Raw genomic sequence first — 15,408 nt, forward strand, 5'->3', positions numbered from 1 at the left:
GCGCATGAGGTGTAAATTATTGACCAAAAATGCAGATTTTTCTATTATTTTTTTTAATGAACAACGTACAGCACTTGTTTACACGCCTGTGTGCATAGGCACATTACAATTAATGGGCTGTATTTTAGCTCAGTAAAAAAAATAAGCTGTACTGAGCTTTTTCAAGCTGCAGTGCGCAAGAGGCCTAAGTAAGCATTTACAATACATGATTTTACTGTGCTTTAACATACAATTTTTACTGTGGTTTTATGGTCTCTAACATGGTAACTGCTGCCTAAATATTGTAAGCGTTAAATAAAACTTGTTGCAAATGGAGTATGGGTGTCAAGAGCTCCTGCAAGCACGAAGCCAAGCATAAAGCTGCAAAAAATATGGGCAGATCTGGCACCTGACACAACACATTCCCAGAATCGGATGGCCGAGCCTGCAATAGATTTCACTTTCCAAGATGTTGACCAAATATTGATCGCTCAAAGTAACGTGCCCTGTCTGCTTTTGACCCTTTATAGTAACATGCAGAATTCAACCCACCAACAGCTCCTGGATTAAAGTGGAACTTCAGTCATTTTTTCAACTTTCCATCTATTAAATCTTCTGCCCTTGTTGTTTTAACTTTGGATAGTAAAAAATTTTCTTCTGCCAGTAAATACCTTATACAGCCCACTTCCTGTTTCTTGTCTGGTATCTAGCCTAAGGGCTTATGACATCATGCACAGCTCTCTCTCACTCTGCGAGAGTTTGCCAGGAAGGGAGTGGGGGAGATGAGTCATAAGAGGGCCAATGAAAGCTGCAGGGCTGCAGAGCTGGAGGTGAGCCTCTCTGTGTCTGTATAAATGCAGCTGCCCACAGTTAAAATGGCTGCAGCCAGACTTAGTGGAGGGAGATTTCTGCAGCATATTTGGCAAGTACAGAATCACAGTTTATATAAAATAATATGCAAAGTGGTTGGAGGGAAACTTCAGAATGGCAAAGACATTTTTATTACAAATTATGTGAGCAGACTGCAGTTCCTCTTTAACTAGGGCCAAACATTTGAATTAAATATTTCAACTGCAGTGCCACCTGTGGATACAATCTAGTACTGCATCACACACATAATTACAAAGTGGTTCTGAGAACGACTGCATCTGAATTTTTCATTTCAGTCCCAAACCAATGCAAAACACCAGCACAAGAGTGTAGGGCAGGGTTTCTCAACCAGGGTTCCTCCAGAGGTTACCAGGGATTCTTTGAGCAATTTCTGCCTCTCATACAAGTTCCCACTGACACCATTGATCATTTAGGCTATCTGTAAGAGGGTAATTCTTCCCAATGACCACAAGTGTAAGGATCATTCTTCTCACTGACCATCACACTAATGTATCATGAGTTGCAGATATAGCAATTTGTAGCAGGGGTTCCCTGAGACTGGAATTCTGTGTTGAAAAGATTAATAAAGGCTGTAGGGAATGCTTAAAGAAAAGTATGGAAATTAAAAAAAAAAAAAAAAAAAAAATCATACTTACCTAGATGGATACAGCATCGGTCCCCCCCCCCCCCAGCTCTAACACTAAGAACCGAGCGATCAAACACCACCGATCGCTCAGTTCTCACAGCTCACTGAGCTGTTAGCTGGTGACTGCCAGTGATGATTGTCTGCTCTCCCCCCCCCCTGCGCTGACGGGAGCGATGGGCTGTGGAGGGGGCCCCCTTTTTATTGCCAATGCACACTTTTGAGGATAATTCTCCCCAACTGAACTGTTTTCCCACTTTATCTTAACTTTTGAAACCCCACCCCCCCATGTAATTATCATGGCAGGAAATTAGACTTGGGAACTCAGATGCAGAGATTTTTCTACCAGAGGTATAATAGGCCAGTAGTTGTTTCAGCCTTAGGTAGACTGTTTTCTAAAAGCCCAAATTCAGCAAAAACATTTCAATTTTGTTAATGTTTTACCTCTGTTGGGTTTTACTGCTATCTTAGTCCCTATCGGGAAGATTTACCTCCCTTCTTATCAGGGGATGAAGACAAAGACAAAAAAAAAACTTTTTTTTAAAAGAGGGAAAAAAGTTTAGAACCTTTGAAAATGTTTTTATTGCTGTTGGCGCCTTTCTGTGCCAGTGAAAACATTGAACCCCCTTCCCCAACCACCATTTTTTATGCTGTTATCAAAGTGAAGGAAGATATTCCTAATGAGGTCAAAGGCAGAAATAAAAAGCTGAAATAACATTTAACTCCTCCTCACTCTATACAAAACTAAAAAAAGTGAATTTGCGTTGATGCATTAGCACATTGGATTCATATGGACTTGCATGGAGGAGTCAAAGTAACCAGATATTGGTCTCAAACTAAGTTTTAGGCCTCATGCACACTGGTTTCTTGTAAACGCTGTTTATCCTGACTGGAGATAATCAGTGTTTTAAACTCACCTAATGTTGCAATTTTTCAAAACATTTTAGGTGAGTTTAGCAGAGTTTAGGAGTTTTTTTCATTGGCCAGAATAGTAATTTATTCTGCCCATTGAAATAAACGTTGAAGTGCTAAACGCGTTTATGTGCGTTTAACAACGTTCAGCGTTTTTGTGATCAGAATTCCCGCTACTGAACGAGATTTTAATGCTAGTTCACACCAGATGCAGTTCCGTGTGCTTTTTTTCTGCATTAAAAATGCATGCAGTGTTTTCCATGTATTCCAATGGCTCTAGTTCACACCAGTGCAGTCAGTTTCCCATGCAGAAAAAAAAAAGTAGCGCATGCTGCATTTTTTCTGCACAGAACTGTACTGGAACCTAGCAAAGCCTATAAACTCCCATGCTGAAAACCTGCTAACAACGTCCATGTGTGCATGGACACATAGGATAACATAGAGGGGAGTTTAACCCCTTGCCGAACAGCCGCCGTCATTTGACGGCGGCTGGTCGGCACGATCCCGCAAGCTGTCGTAGCTATACGTCGGCTCGCGGGATCAGGATAGCAGGCGCACATGTGCCCACTGCGCAGCGGGGGTGCCGATGTCCGCCGGCCACGAGCCATTGCAGGCACGAACAGGGAAGTGTGTGTGTAAACACACAAATCCCTGTTCTGTGAGGCGTGACAGATTGTGAGTTCCTATTAGCTGGGAACCACGATCCGTCACTTCCTCTAGGTCAGTCCCCTCCCCCTACAGTTAGAAACACACCTAGGGAACACAGTTAACCCCTTGATCGCCCCCTAGTGTTAACCCCTTCCCTGCCAGTGACATTTATACAGTAATCAGTGCATTTTTATAGCACTGATCGCTGTATTAATGCCAATGGCCCCAAAAATATGTCAAAAGTGTCTGATGTCTCTGCCATAATTGCAGTCCCGATAAAAATCGCAGATCGCCATTATTAGTAAAACAAAAATTAATAATAAAAATGCTATAAGTCTTTCCCTTTTTTGTAGACGCTATAGCTTTTGCGTAAACCAATCAATATACGCTTATTGCGATTTTTTTTCCACCAAAAATATGTAGAAGAATACATATCGGCCTAAACTGAGAAAAAATTAGCTTTTTTTTAAAAAAATGGGGATATTTATTATAGCAAAAAGTACAAAATATTGCGTTTTTTTCAAAATTGTCACTATTCTTTTGTTTATAGCGCAAAAATTAAAAACCGCAGAGGCGATTAAATACCACCTAAAGAAAGCTCTATTTGTGGGGAAAAAAGGACATCAATTTTGTTTGGGTTCAACATCGCACAACCGCGCAATTGTCAGTTAAAGCAACGCAGGGCCGAATCGCAAAAAAATAGCCCGGTCATTTAGCAGCCAAATCTTCCGGGGCTGAAGTGGTTAAGGGCAGGGAAAAAACCTACATCCCCAACATTTCTAGTGAAGTGTAGCACCCTTGAACTATGTATTACGAAAGATGAATGGCTCACTGCTGCAAAGCAAAGGACAGTACAAAGGATGCCTTAACCACTTCTGGATCGCCCCACGCAGATATACTGTGGCGGGGCGGCTCTCCTGCGTGAAATCGTATACCTGTACATGATTTCACGCACCGTGTCTGGAGTGCGTGCGCATGCCGTCCAGTAGACCCAATGTTCGCCAGCACCTTGCGATTGTTCTGGGGAGAGGTAGAACAGCGGTCTGCCTATGTAAACAAGTCAGACCACTGTTCTGTGACAGGGGAACACGGATCTCTGTCTTCTCTCAATCAAAGCACCCCCACACAGTTAGAAAGCACTCCCATAGAACACATTTAACCCTTTGATTGCCCCTGATGTTAACTCCTTCCCTGACAGTGTCATTAGTACAGTGACAGTGTCATCAGTACAGTGACAGTGCATTTTTTTTTTTTTAGCACTGATCACTGTATTGGTGTCACTGGTCCCCAAAAAGTGTCACCTAGGTTTTTCCGCCGCAATGTCGCAGTCTCGCTAAAAAAAAAAAAAAAAAAGAAAAAAAAACGCTGGTCGCCACCATTAATGGTAAAAACAATACAAAAATGTAAATTCCATAAATATATCCTATAGTTTGTACACGCTATAACTTTTGCATAAACCAATCAATACACGCTTATTGGGATTTTCTTTTTACCAAAAACATGTAGCAGAATACATATTGGCCTAAATTAATGAATACATTTGTTTTTTTACATTTTTTTTTTTTTATTGGGCTTGTCTTATAGCATAAAGTAAAAAATATTTTTTCTTTTTTCAAAATTGCCAGTCTTTGTTTGTTTATAGCGCAAAAAATTAAAACCGCAAAAGTGTTCAAATCCCACCAAAAGAAAGCTCTATTTGTGGGGAAAAAAAGGACATCTATTTTATTCAGGCATAGCGATGCACGACGCATGCGCAATTGTCAGTTAAAGTAACGCAGTGCCGTACCGCAAAAAATTGCCTGGTCATTGGCCAGGGGGGTAAACCTGAGGCTGAAGTGGTTAAAGAGGAGCTCTAGTCTCTTAAGTGAAAATTAAAAGTCAGCAGATCCAAAAACTGGAACTGCTGACTAATAAGCAGAAGCTCACCTGTCCCAGGATCCAGCGCTGTGCTTACCCCAGCCATTTTCTCCCTGTGTCCTCTCTTGCCGGTGCTGGCATCTTTACTATAGGCAGCTGTGACAGCTTCCGGCTTCACAGCTGGGTGTCCAGTGCACATGTGTGAGCGACGTTGTGCTCTGTGAATGGTCCAGCAGTCTTCTATCATGTCTCCCAGAAGACTTCGGGAGGGAGGGAGAAGGAGAACTTCTGCTTCCGATCGCCTAGGCAGTTAGAGCGGAAGTCGGAGCGGGTACCTGTCAAAATAGGGTACCTGCCCCCCCCCCCTCTATCTGTAAAGCTCCATTTCACAAACAGGAGCGGGGGAGGAGGCCTTAAAGTGGAGTTCCACCCACTTTTACAACTCTTCAGCATCCCTCTCTAAACTGTGCACTGTAAACATATTGGATATTTTTTAATTTTTTTTCTCAGCACCTACTGTATATCTGCTGTATTCATTCTTCACTTCCTCCTCCCTGGCCGCGGCCCATGGCATCATTTCCTGTGTGCAATGCCTTCTGGGAAGGGGCGGCAACTTCCTCTGAAACTGCCGTTGCTATGGAAACCTGACCTGAAACCTATTACACTGCTTGTGCTGCACTGAACATGTGCGAGATCTGCAAGGATGAGATCCAGGAAGAAATACAGTCTGGCTTCAGATGCCCAGACTTAAGACGGCCACGGCCTGCTGTAAGTTTATAAAATAATAAACTACTGCTATAAACTAACAAAACAGATCTTAGTTTACAGACTAACTTTACTAGAATACATTAAGCTTGTGTATTATAGGGGTATTTTTATTTAAAAAGTATAATTTCAGCCGGAACACCACTTTAAAGTGAAACTTCCCCTTTTGGATGGAGCTCTGCTTTAAAGTGTATGTCAAGCCAAAACTTTTTTGCTGAATTTTGGACAGAACAAGGAAGGGTTATTTTCCTGAAGCTCTATTAAAAAAATGTGCCCTCCATTCCTATCCTGCTGACGTTTTACCACAGAGGAACTGAAAAGAACTCTCTTATGCCCTGTACACACGATCGGACATTGATCGGACATTCCGACAACAAAATCCATGGATTTTTTCCAACGGATGTTGGCTCAAACTTGTCTTGCATACACACGGTCACACAAAGTTGTCGGAAAATCCGATCATTCTAAACACGGTGACGTAAAACACGTATGTCGGGACTATAAACGGGGCAGTAGCCAATAGCTTTCATCTCTTAATTTATTCTGAGCACGCGTGGCACTTTGTGCGTCGGATTTGTGTACACACGATCGGAAATTCCGACAACGGATTTTTTTGTCGGAAAATTCTATAGCAAGCTCTCAAACTTTGTGTGTCGGAAATTCCGATGGAAAATGTGTGATGGAGCCCAGACACGGTCGAAATTTCCGACAACAAGGTCCTATCACACATTTTCCGTCGGAAAATCCGACCGTGTGTACGGGGCATAACAGCAATGTGGACAGAAATAAAAAATGATATAGAAATACAAATGCTTCTTTCAGTAGAGTAGGGGAGGGCTAGAACCTTGTTCAGGTTTTTATGTTTGTCTATGTTCCCCTTACAGCATTCCCCTAATTTACTGTCTAGCAAAACTAAGGTCAGCAGGACAGAAAGTTAGGGTAAGCCCTGGATAGCAGTAAAAAATAGACAGGGTTTCTAATCCTTCCCCACTCTATCCAAATCTTACAAAAGGCTTGACATACACTTTGCATTCTATATAGTGTTCTATACAGACTTCTGATATAAGAAGTCTTGTACACAAAATACTGTTGCATGAAAGGGAGCAAAAATGTATTTTGGGGGGGGGGGGGGATATCAGAAAATTATAGCTGACCTATAATTCAATAGAGAGGAAATGTTAATAGTAATATATCACATATGGCACCTTTATTATGTCTATGAATCAATGAATGTGGAGTTTACCTTTAAAAAAATATATATATATATATCTTCAAAACAAGGAAATTGCTTTAAATGACATCCACAGCGAGCATCTTCAAAGGAACAACATAGAATAACTAGGCAGAGTACTTAAAGGAGTACATTAAACCAACTGTTATTATGCCTGCAGGGTATAAACTTTAACCAAATGTCTAGCGTAGACCTGTCACACTTTTCTTATAGAAAGTTTAATTTTCTTCTAATAAAACTTGTAACATTCTTGTCTCGGGAAATAGCATAATCGGTTGTGCCACCTGATCTTACAAGCAGGAATTGAACTTAACAGCAGCCTAAGGCTACTGAAATTTCATAGTTGGCAGCCCTTGAGTCTTCCTGCCAAAGGAAGCATTTGTGTTAAATTCTTTGTTAACTAAAGCAGTGTGTTTGGCACTCAAACCTTGTTATCCATAACAGGATATACAGCATGACTGCAAAAAAAAAAAAAAAAAAGAAAAATCAATGCAAATTGTGTGATGCCATTTTTTTTTTGTCATTTATCAGATGTTTAACCCTTTCATCAGCCTCATTATACTGTTAACATGCAACATTTATTACACATCAACAAATTTAGTGTATGGTTTTTAAATATGAGATACAAACTTTGGGGGTTATTTACTAAAACTGCATAATTCAAAATTCGGTGCCGCGCTGCACAGAAACCAATCAGCTTCCAACTGAACAAGCTGACTTTAAAAGCTGACTGGCTTCCATGCACAGCTGCACCAGATTCTGAGTGCTCCAGTTTTTGTAAATCTTCTATCCTTTATTTGTTTTAAGTTGAGTTCCTTCCGGTATTTAGTGACCATATTCCCATCGCACACGTTCCTGGAATGAGCTCTCACAGGTACCGGGTGCTGCAATGACCACCAGCTGGATACTGGAGCCTATACGACACTGTGTAAATATTCCCCAGCACACCAGGGATCTTCAAATACGACTGAACAGTTATTTTATTGAAGAGAGATCACATTCCAAAATTGCACCGTTTTGGAGCCGCGCAGGGCCCCTTCGTCAGGCATGTGAACACATGCCTGATGAAGGGGCCCTGCGCAGCTCTGAAGCATAGCACTTTTGGAATATGATCTCTCTTCAATAAAAGTACCGTTTGGACTTATCTGAAGATCCCTGGTGTGCTGGCGAATATTTACACAGGGCCTGCCAATATTTAGCTCCGGCACCTGGTGTAAATGACTTAAAGCGGACTTTTGTCCTCTTTTACTGCTTTCAGTATTATTGCCCCTTCTCCCTTTCTTTTTAACAATTGCAGATATATTTTTTGGGATGGGGAAGGGGGAGAAACCTTAAGTGACTGTCCTATGAAGCTGCATGACCCCTGACCCTCTGCTTGGATAGTGCTGACTAACCCCTGTGTCAATCAAATGCACCATCCCAAGAAAAAAAAACTCTCTAGCACTGAGCATGTGCAGAGTCCCCCCAAGGATCTGTACTATGAGCAGAAAAACTGGGGACTGTGGAAGTAGGGAAGGATCAGAAAAGACAGGATCAAACAACCTTTCTACGCAAAGGCAGAGAATTAAACCGTTAGGTTCTACAGTGAGTATAACTAGCATGCTTTACTGCATATACAGACTGCTTTTACTGTTGTGGGTTTAGTAACACTTTATATTTGGGCTGTAGCCCACACTTCTGTCTTTCCCACCTAGGAGAGGATGACGAACCCCCAACTTCCCGCAGCCTCCAGTGATACTCACATTATGCATTCCAGGATGCTTTTGGGCAATCTAAGCACAGAGCACATGCAGCATGATGACATAAGGAAGATGGCAGCATGGGACCCAGCATGCAATAGTGGATTACAGCAAGCCAACTCTGGATCTGTTTATTGGGGACAACATAGGAAACAAGGTAAAGTGGAAAGAAAAAGAAAATGACAATGGTATGAAGTACCTCTCAAAGGAACCAGTCAATATCTGTTATGAGATCAAACATAAATAAATGTAAAAGGACCATCCAGTAATATTTAGGCATATGTACAAAAATTCTGCCAACAAGCAACCAGTCGGAATCCATGTCTCGTTTTTAAATCTGAACTGCAAAAATGACAGCTGGAAGGTGGCTGAATACTAAAGTCAACAAGATATGCTTTTGTAAACCCACTTTTCATATAAAAAGATGAAGTTACTATATGACTGCTTCTAGAAACTAGATTTTATTCTTACCCACGAGTAGGTATTAACACAAAGCTACCATTCATAAACAGGTATGATCTTTTATGGCTAAATATCTGAATTTGGTAGACGAGGACAAACATACTGATGCCAAATCTGTTGTCTGCTAGCAAATATAGGACGTAGCTAAATAAAAGATAACGTTCTATCAAGAATTCAATGCTAATGAACCAGGTAATGGGCAACCCAAGATGCCTGAATATAACTTTACATTTCCCACAGTGGCTCTTCTGTGGTTCATTCCAAACTTAGCCTCTGAAGCAGCCGGCGGTGATCGGCGAAACCGGTCAGGCACGGACACCTTTCCACCGCCAACTCTCAATTCATGGAGAATATATGCCTATAGATGGGATTACATGCCAGACAACAAGCCTAAGCATTGAAGGATTCTGTCACTGAACAAGATGACTGATAAGTATATTCCTTCTCCACATTTCTGTGACTGTTTAAGTATAGGGGGAGCTTTCACATATAGCCCTGTATACATATATACCTTGACAACGGATGGTTCCATACAATGCACATGGACAAGTTATCAGTGCCATCCATTGAAGAGTTATATCCATTTATGGTGTGTGGGTGGTTTACCCGGGGTACAGCCTCTGGTGGATACCTCTGATGTAACTACAAGGACTGATCATTTACATTGGGAACACACTATTACCTCCTCTGGACCACCATATAACTTTGGAACTATTCAATTGGGCTACTGCTGTGCTGCATATTTTGGATATTACAGCCGAATTATACCTTCATCACAGCACAATTGTGGATACTTATTGTCCATGGATGGGGCTACTATTGCACCTTTTACTCTACTCCATTGATTGACTCTAATGCTGGTCTCCCACAGGGATACCCTATGACTTCTATCTTCCAATGCTATCATTTGTTTTTGCTTCTCCTTACTACTTCCATTACTGGATTACCAAGGAAAGTTATCTACTTTTCCAATACCCGCATTTTGTGGAATTACACTTCCGTTCACAATTCGTGGAGTTGTGAGGTGGAATAGGTTTTATTATGTGTATTTTGTTCTATGTGGTATCATTGTATATGCAGGGCCATCTTTAATTTTGATTGGGCCCTGGGCAAACATTTTCTTGGGGCCCCCCCTCCATTCTGAGATATACAAAAAATAGCAGGTAGACTCTAAATCAGTTTACTGCAGCAGATCACACAGCGATTGCAATTGTTTGCCAGAGGTTAAAGCCTATCATTACTGCTCAATGGCTGGTTTTTAGAAGTTACAACACATAATTTCTGCTTGCCGATTGGTTGCTAGAGGTTAATGTACATTATTAGCGCTCACTAATTGGTTGCTAGGGGTTACAGCACATCATTAGCACTTACTGATTGGTTGCTAGAGATTAAATCAGATCACTACTGTTTGCTGATTGGTTGCTAGAGGTTCATGCACATCATTACCTCTCACTGAGCAGTGGAGCAATCCCAAATAATTGAGCAAGTAAAGGGGCACATTAATACACATACTACAGGAGAGGTTCAGAGACTGTGGACATACTGCAGGAGATTACCAGAGACTGCGGACATACTGCAGGAGACAATTAAGAGACTGCGGACATACTGCAAGAGACAATCAGAGACTGCGGACATACTGCAGGAGACAATCAGAGACTGTGGACATACTGCAGGAGATTACCAGAGACTGCGGACATACGGCAGGAGACAATCAGAGACTGCGGACATACTGCAGGAGATTACCAGAGACTGCGGACATACGGCAGGAGACAATCAGAGACTGCGGACATACTGCAGGAGACAATCAGAGACTGCGGACATACTGCAGGAGACAATCAGAGACTGCGGACATACTGCAGGAGACAATCAGAGACTGCGGACATACTGCAGGAGACAATCAGAGACTGCGGACATACTGCAGGAGACAATCAGAGACTGCGGACATACTGCAGGAGACAATCAGAGACTGCGGACATACTGCAGGAGACAATCAGAGACTGCGGACATACTGCAGGAGACAATCAGAGACTGCGGACATACTGCAGGAGACAATCAGAGACTGCGGACATACTGCAGGAGACAATCAGAGACTGCGGACATACTGCAGGAGACTACCAGAGACTGCGGACATACTGCAGGAGACTACCAGAGACTGCGGACATACTGCAGGAGACTATCAGAGACTGCGGGCATACTGCAGGAGACAATCAGAGACTGCGGACATTATACAGGGGATGGTCAGAGAACTTTCAGCAATGCACAGCTTTACAGTTAAATAACACAGCTCAGGGTTTAAACAGTCAGGCATTTTATGGTTGTAAGGACAAACCTGGCCAGCCAAACTTACTACATACATTCAGGACTGTGGGCGGGGCTTCCACTCTGCTCTCACTAAAGCAGCTGGGAGCTCCACTGATGCTTTGTTGGGGGGCCTACATCACCCGTGAATGGTCGCCCCGATGACAGCTTTGCAGAGCGCACAGATGACATGGGAGGATGTATTCCGCGCTAGCCAGCTGAGAGGGGCGGGGCCGGGAGCTCCACTGACGCTCTGACCCCGCCCACGTGCAGCCTGTGTACTGGTAACAGAGCGCCTGTAGTGAGAGCCAGTGATCGGAGTGGGAGTGTCATTGGAGCTCCCGGCCCCGCCCCCGGACCTCTGTATTCAGCAGCCAGTATAGAGGGGGCGGGGCCGGAAGCTCCACTGACACTCCCACTCTGATCACTGGCTCTCACTACAGAAGCTCTTTTCCGAGTACACAGGCTGCACGTGGGTGGGGTCAGAGCGTCAGTGAAGCTCCCGGCCCCGCCCCCTCTCAGCTGGCTAGCGAGAAATACATCCTCCCGTGTCCTCTGTGCGCTCTGCAAAGCTGTCATTGGGGCCCCAATTCACGGCTAGCGCGGGCCCCCCAACAAAGTTTGGGCCCAGGGCAAGTGCCCCGTTTGCCCTGCGTTAAAGACGGCCCTGTGTATATGTTGCATTTTCCTTTTTTTGACATCAATAAATACTGTTTTAATTAATCCAGCGAGTTATAACCTTTTCTCACAGTAGGGATGGTTGAGCTAAATTACGATTTTTATTTCAGCTTTTGCAGCTCTTCTGTGGTTCCTCTCGCCAACTGCTACATCCTGTAGTGATGTACGAGCCAGCAGAAGGAACCACAGCAGCCAGAGGGGCAGCAAGAATCCTACACACCCAAAAATATAGAATACTTGCAACTGCTTGGGATTGAAGATATGGGGGCTTTTTCAATACACAGGCTACCATAAAGGAAAGTATATCAACACTTTTTTTTAAAGGTGCCCTACTGGCTAAAAGAGACTCTGTGATGATAGGTTCACTTTAAATATTACAAATGTTTTATTTAGGCCCTAACTGGTCCATTGTACAATGCGGTCCACTGCAGGTCTGGCAACACCCATGGGGGTAGCATAAGGGGTTGCAGGGGTCACAATCGCAACCCTGCCCCTAGCTCCGGAGGCCCCTGCAGCCTCCCTGTCATATTATCATATCCTCCACAAAGTCCAGCTCCGATCTGCCCTAGGACCCCGCAGCTACCCTCCAGTACTGGGCTTCCACTTTGCCTTCCACAGTCCACTCCCCTCTGTTCTCATTGGCTGGGGAGAAGTTGTGAGCCATTACCTGAATGGAGAGGAACATGGGGTGAGAACAGCCCAGGATGGGGAGGTGTCTGTGCTGTGTGCTGGCAACATGGAATGGTAACTGAGCTCAGCGAGTTAAGAGGAGGAGAGTGCCGTCCTGTAGCCACGATGGGACCGAAGTCACTGGTGAGGAAAGACACCGCTCAGTATCTTCTAGTCACTAGCTGGGATTTTCTGTACCCCCCACCTGGGGATGTCCGCTTACTCTATTTCCCTGACAACTGGGGGAAAAAAAAGACGCACCTCCGGGAGGTGACCTTCCCCCAACACCTGCCAACACTCACAGAAAAACCTTCAGAAATTGCTAAAACAAATTCCTTAACACCTCCTGAGGGGCAGCAGGCTCCAGATTTCGTGTCACCTGGCTTTGCCCCCCCAGATCTAAGTCCCCCCCCCCCCCAAACCCCCTGATCACCCCCTCCACCCTGGATGCTATGCCCGCTGCTGAGCTTCTTTCCCAGTATAGCATTCTATACTGCTCCTTCTCCGCAGGGCTGAAATCACATTCCTTTACAACACAGCCAGTCAGCTATGATCTGCATAGGGTGTATTTGCCTACTGCAACTACTCTGCCGTTCCGACCAGGGGACTTCACAGATCAGAACGGCAACATAAAAGCCAGATATAACCTGTGAAGGCTGATAGACTGTGTGTAAAGGAATGTGATTTCAGCCCTGTGTATTGTGGGGGTGGTAGTGGGGGGGGCCCCAGGTCAACTTTTGCATCGGGCCCACAAGCTTCAAGCTACGCCTCTGGCAACACCTACTGTTCTTGTGCAGTGTAGTGCCCTTCTAAATGAATGATACTGCAATGCACCAGAAGACGTGCATTATAATGCGTGTGATAAAGCACGATACCAAAAAGCAAAGGTGTGAAGCCAGCTCTAATATATTTCTGCCTTAGTCTACGTTTGATTAGCAGGCCTAATTAATACTTAATAAACAATGATAATAAAAAAAAAGTATGTAACACAAGCATGCACTGTTTGCACAAGCAAACAAAGAGAGAGTATTTACTTAACATATTTAAATTATATTCTAACAAAAACCTAACATGATCTCTTGGTGTATTTAAGGATTACAAACATGAACTCGTTTAGTAGGGTTTTGGGTTAAACAGAGCAGTTACTATAACATAGCATAACAAATACTGGCACCTTCTTATAAATTACTGATTAAGTGAAAGTAATATCTTGACGTGAGAGGAAAAGCTGTAGGTAAACTCAGTGGGGATCCCTCATTTTAGAGTATAGACAACACTATTATTAATGAGATTGTTCTCAGCGTATGATAGACACAGCTCTTCAAATTAACATGAAAACAGACAAACGCAGTTTGCTTCTTTTTTTTTTTTTTCTACTATGCGGAGAAACGAAAATCCTGAGCATGATGGTATCAAAATACTTTTTTAAAAACTGTGAAATCATTATCTATCAAAGAAAACTATACAGGCACCATCACAAAATAATGAAAATATAATGGTTGCTGCTTCATTTTATTTTACCTTTTTAAAGCTGAAAAAAAACATTTTTTTTTTTTAACTTTCCATATACATTTTGTTGAAATTGAAAAAAATAAATAAATATTTATGTGTTTGCCTTCAGGCCCTCTTAGGAAGTGAAATGCAGCCTTCTGAAGGAAGGGGATAGGGCAGGCCATCTTTCCAGCAAACATGGGTCGCAAGAAATAAAATCGCTCAATTCCCTCATCAACACAGCAATTGTGATCTCCCGGTGGGGGGGAGGGGGGCCTGGGGTGCCGTCCCTGCCAGGAGAACTCAATAGCTCCATGGCTCCACAGGAGGGATTCCCCCCCATCAACACTGTGTTGATGGGGTATTTCCTCCCATGGAGCTAGTGTCCTCTCCCAGCGGGGGGGGGGGGTCTGGAGCAGAACACAGCTATTGTTGCTAGCGGCTATTGCATCCTAAATATCTGACATGCTGTTTGTAGGTCAACTTGGGTATATTCAGCCTGCCCATACATGGTTTGAATCTCAGCCGCTCCCTGCTGAACCAGCCAAGATGTGAACCGTCTATGGCGGACTTAAAGTGTTACTAAACCCACAACAGTAAAATCAGTCTGTATATGTGGTAAAGCATGCTTGTTATACTCACTGTGGAACCTAAGGGGTTAATCCTTCACATTGTGTAAAAAAGCTTTTTTGACCCTGTCTTCTATGATCCTCCCCTTCTTCCACTATCCCCTAACCATCTCTTGATAAGCCCTTGGAGTCACTCTGCACATGCTCAGTTTGGTGTGTATTGCTAGACAGTTTTTTTTCTCTTGGGAGGGTGCATGCGATCAGCACAGAACCAGACAGAGGGCCAGGGGTCCTGTAGCCTTATAGGACATTCAGAAAATAATGAAAACTCCTCCTTCAAGCTTTAACCAGATGCTAATAGAAGTCACAAGACTGCTCTAACTGCTGATGAGAAAAAGGTATTTAGCCATATATACTGTATTTACTAAAATATTACATTTGCATGTTCTGTGTACTGTGGGAGAACAGATATAGTGAATGCAGGGTCCTGGGTTTAGTAACATTTTATGTCAATCTTCCAATCATTCAGTGTGAATAGATTTATTGAGATTAGATTAGATAGATTCATGTGCTAGTTATTTCTGTATACAGATGTTT

The 15,408-nt window shown here is 43.2% G+C and overlaps 1 protein-coding gene across 4 annotated transcripts in view; it reads right to left on the bottom strand.

Moving 5' to 3' along the window:
- TBC1D5 (TBC1 domain family member 5) overlaps positions 1–15,408 on the bottom strand; it is an 842,416-nt gene that overhangs the window by 726,360 nt on the left and 100,648 nt on the right. The window lies entirely within an intron of this gene.

The sequence above is a fragment of the Aquarana catesbeiana genome, linkage group LG05 (assembly GCF_042186555.1).
Source record: "Aquarana catesbeiana isolate 2022-GZ linkage group LG05, ASM4218655v1, whole genome shotgun sequence".
NCBI classification, from domain to species: Eukaryota; Metazoa; Chordata; class Amphibia; order Anura; family Ranidae; genus Aquarana; species Aquarana catesbeiana.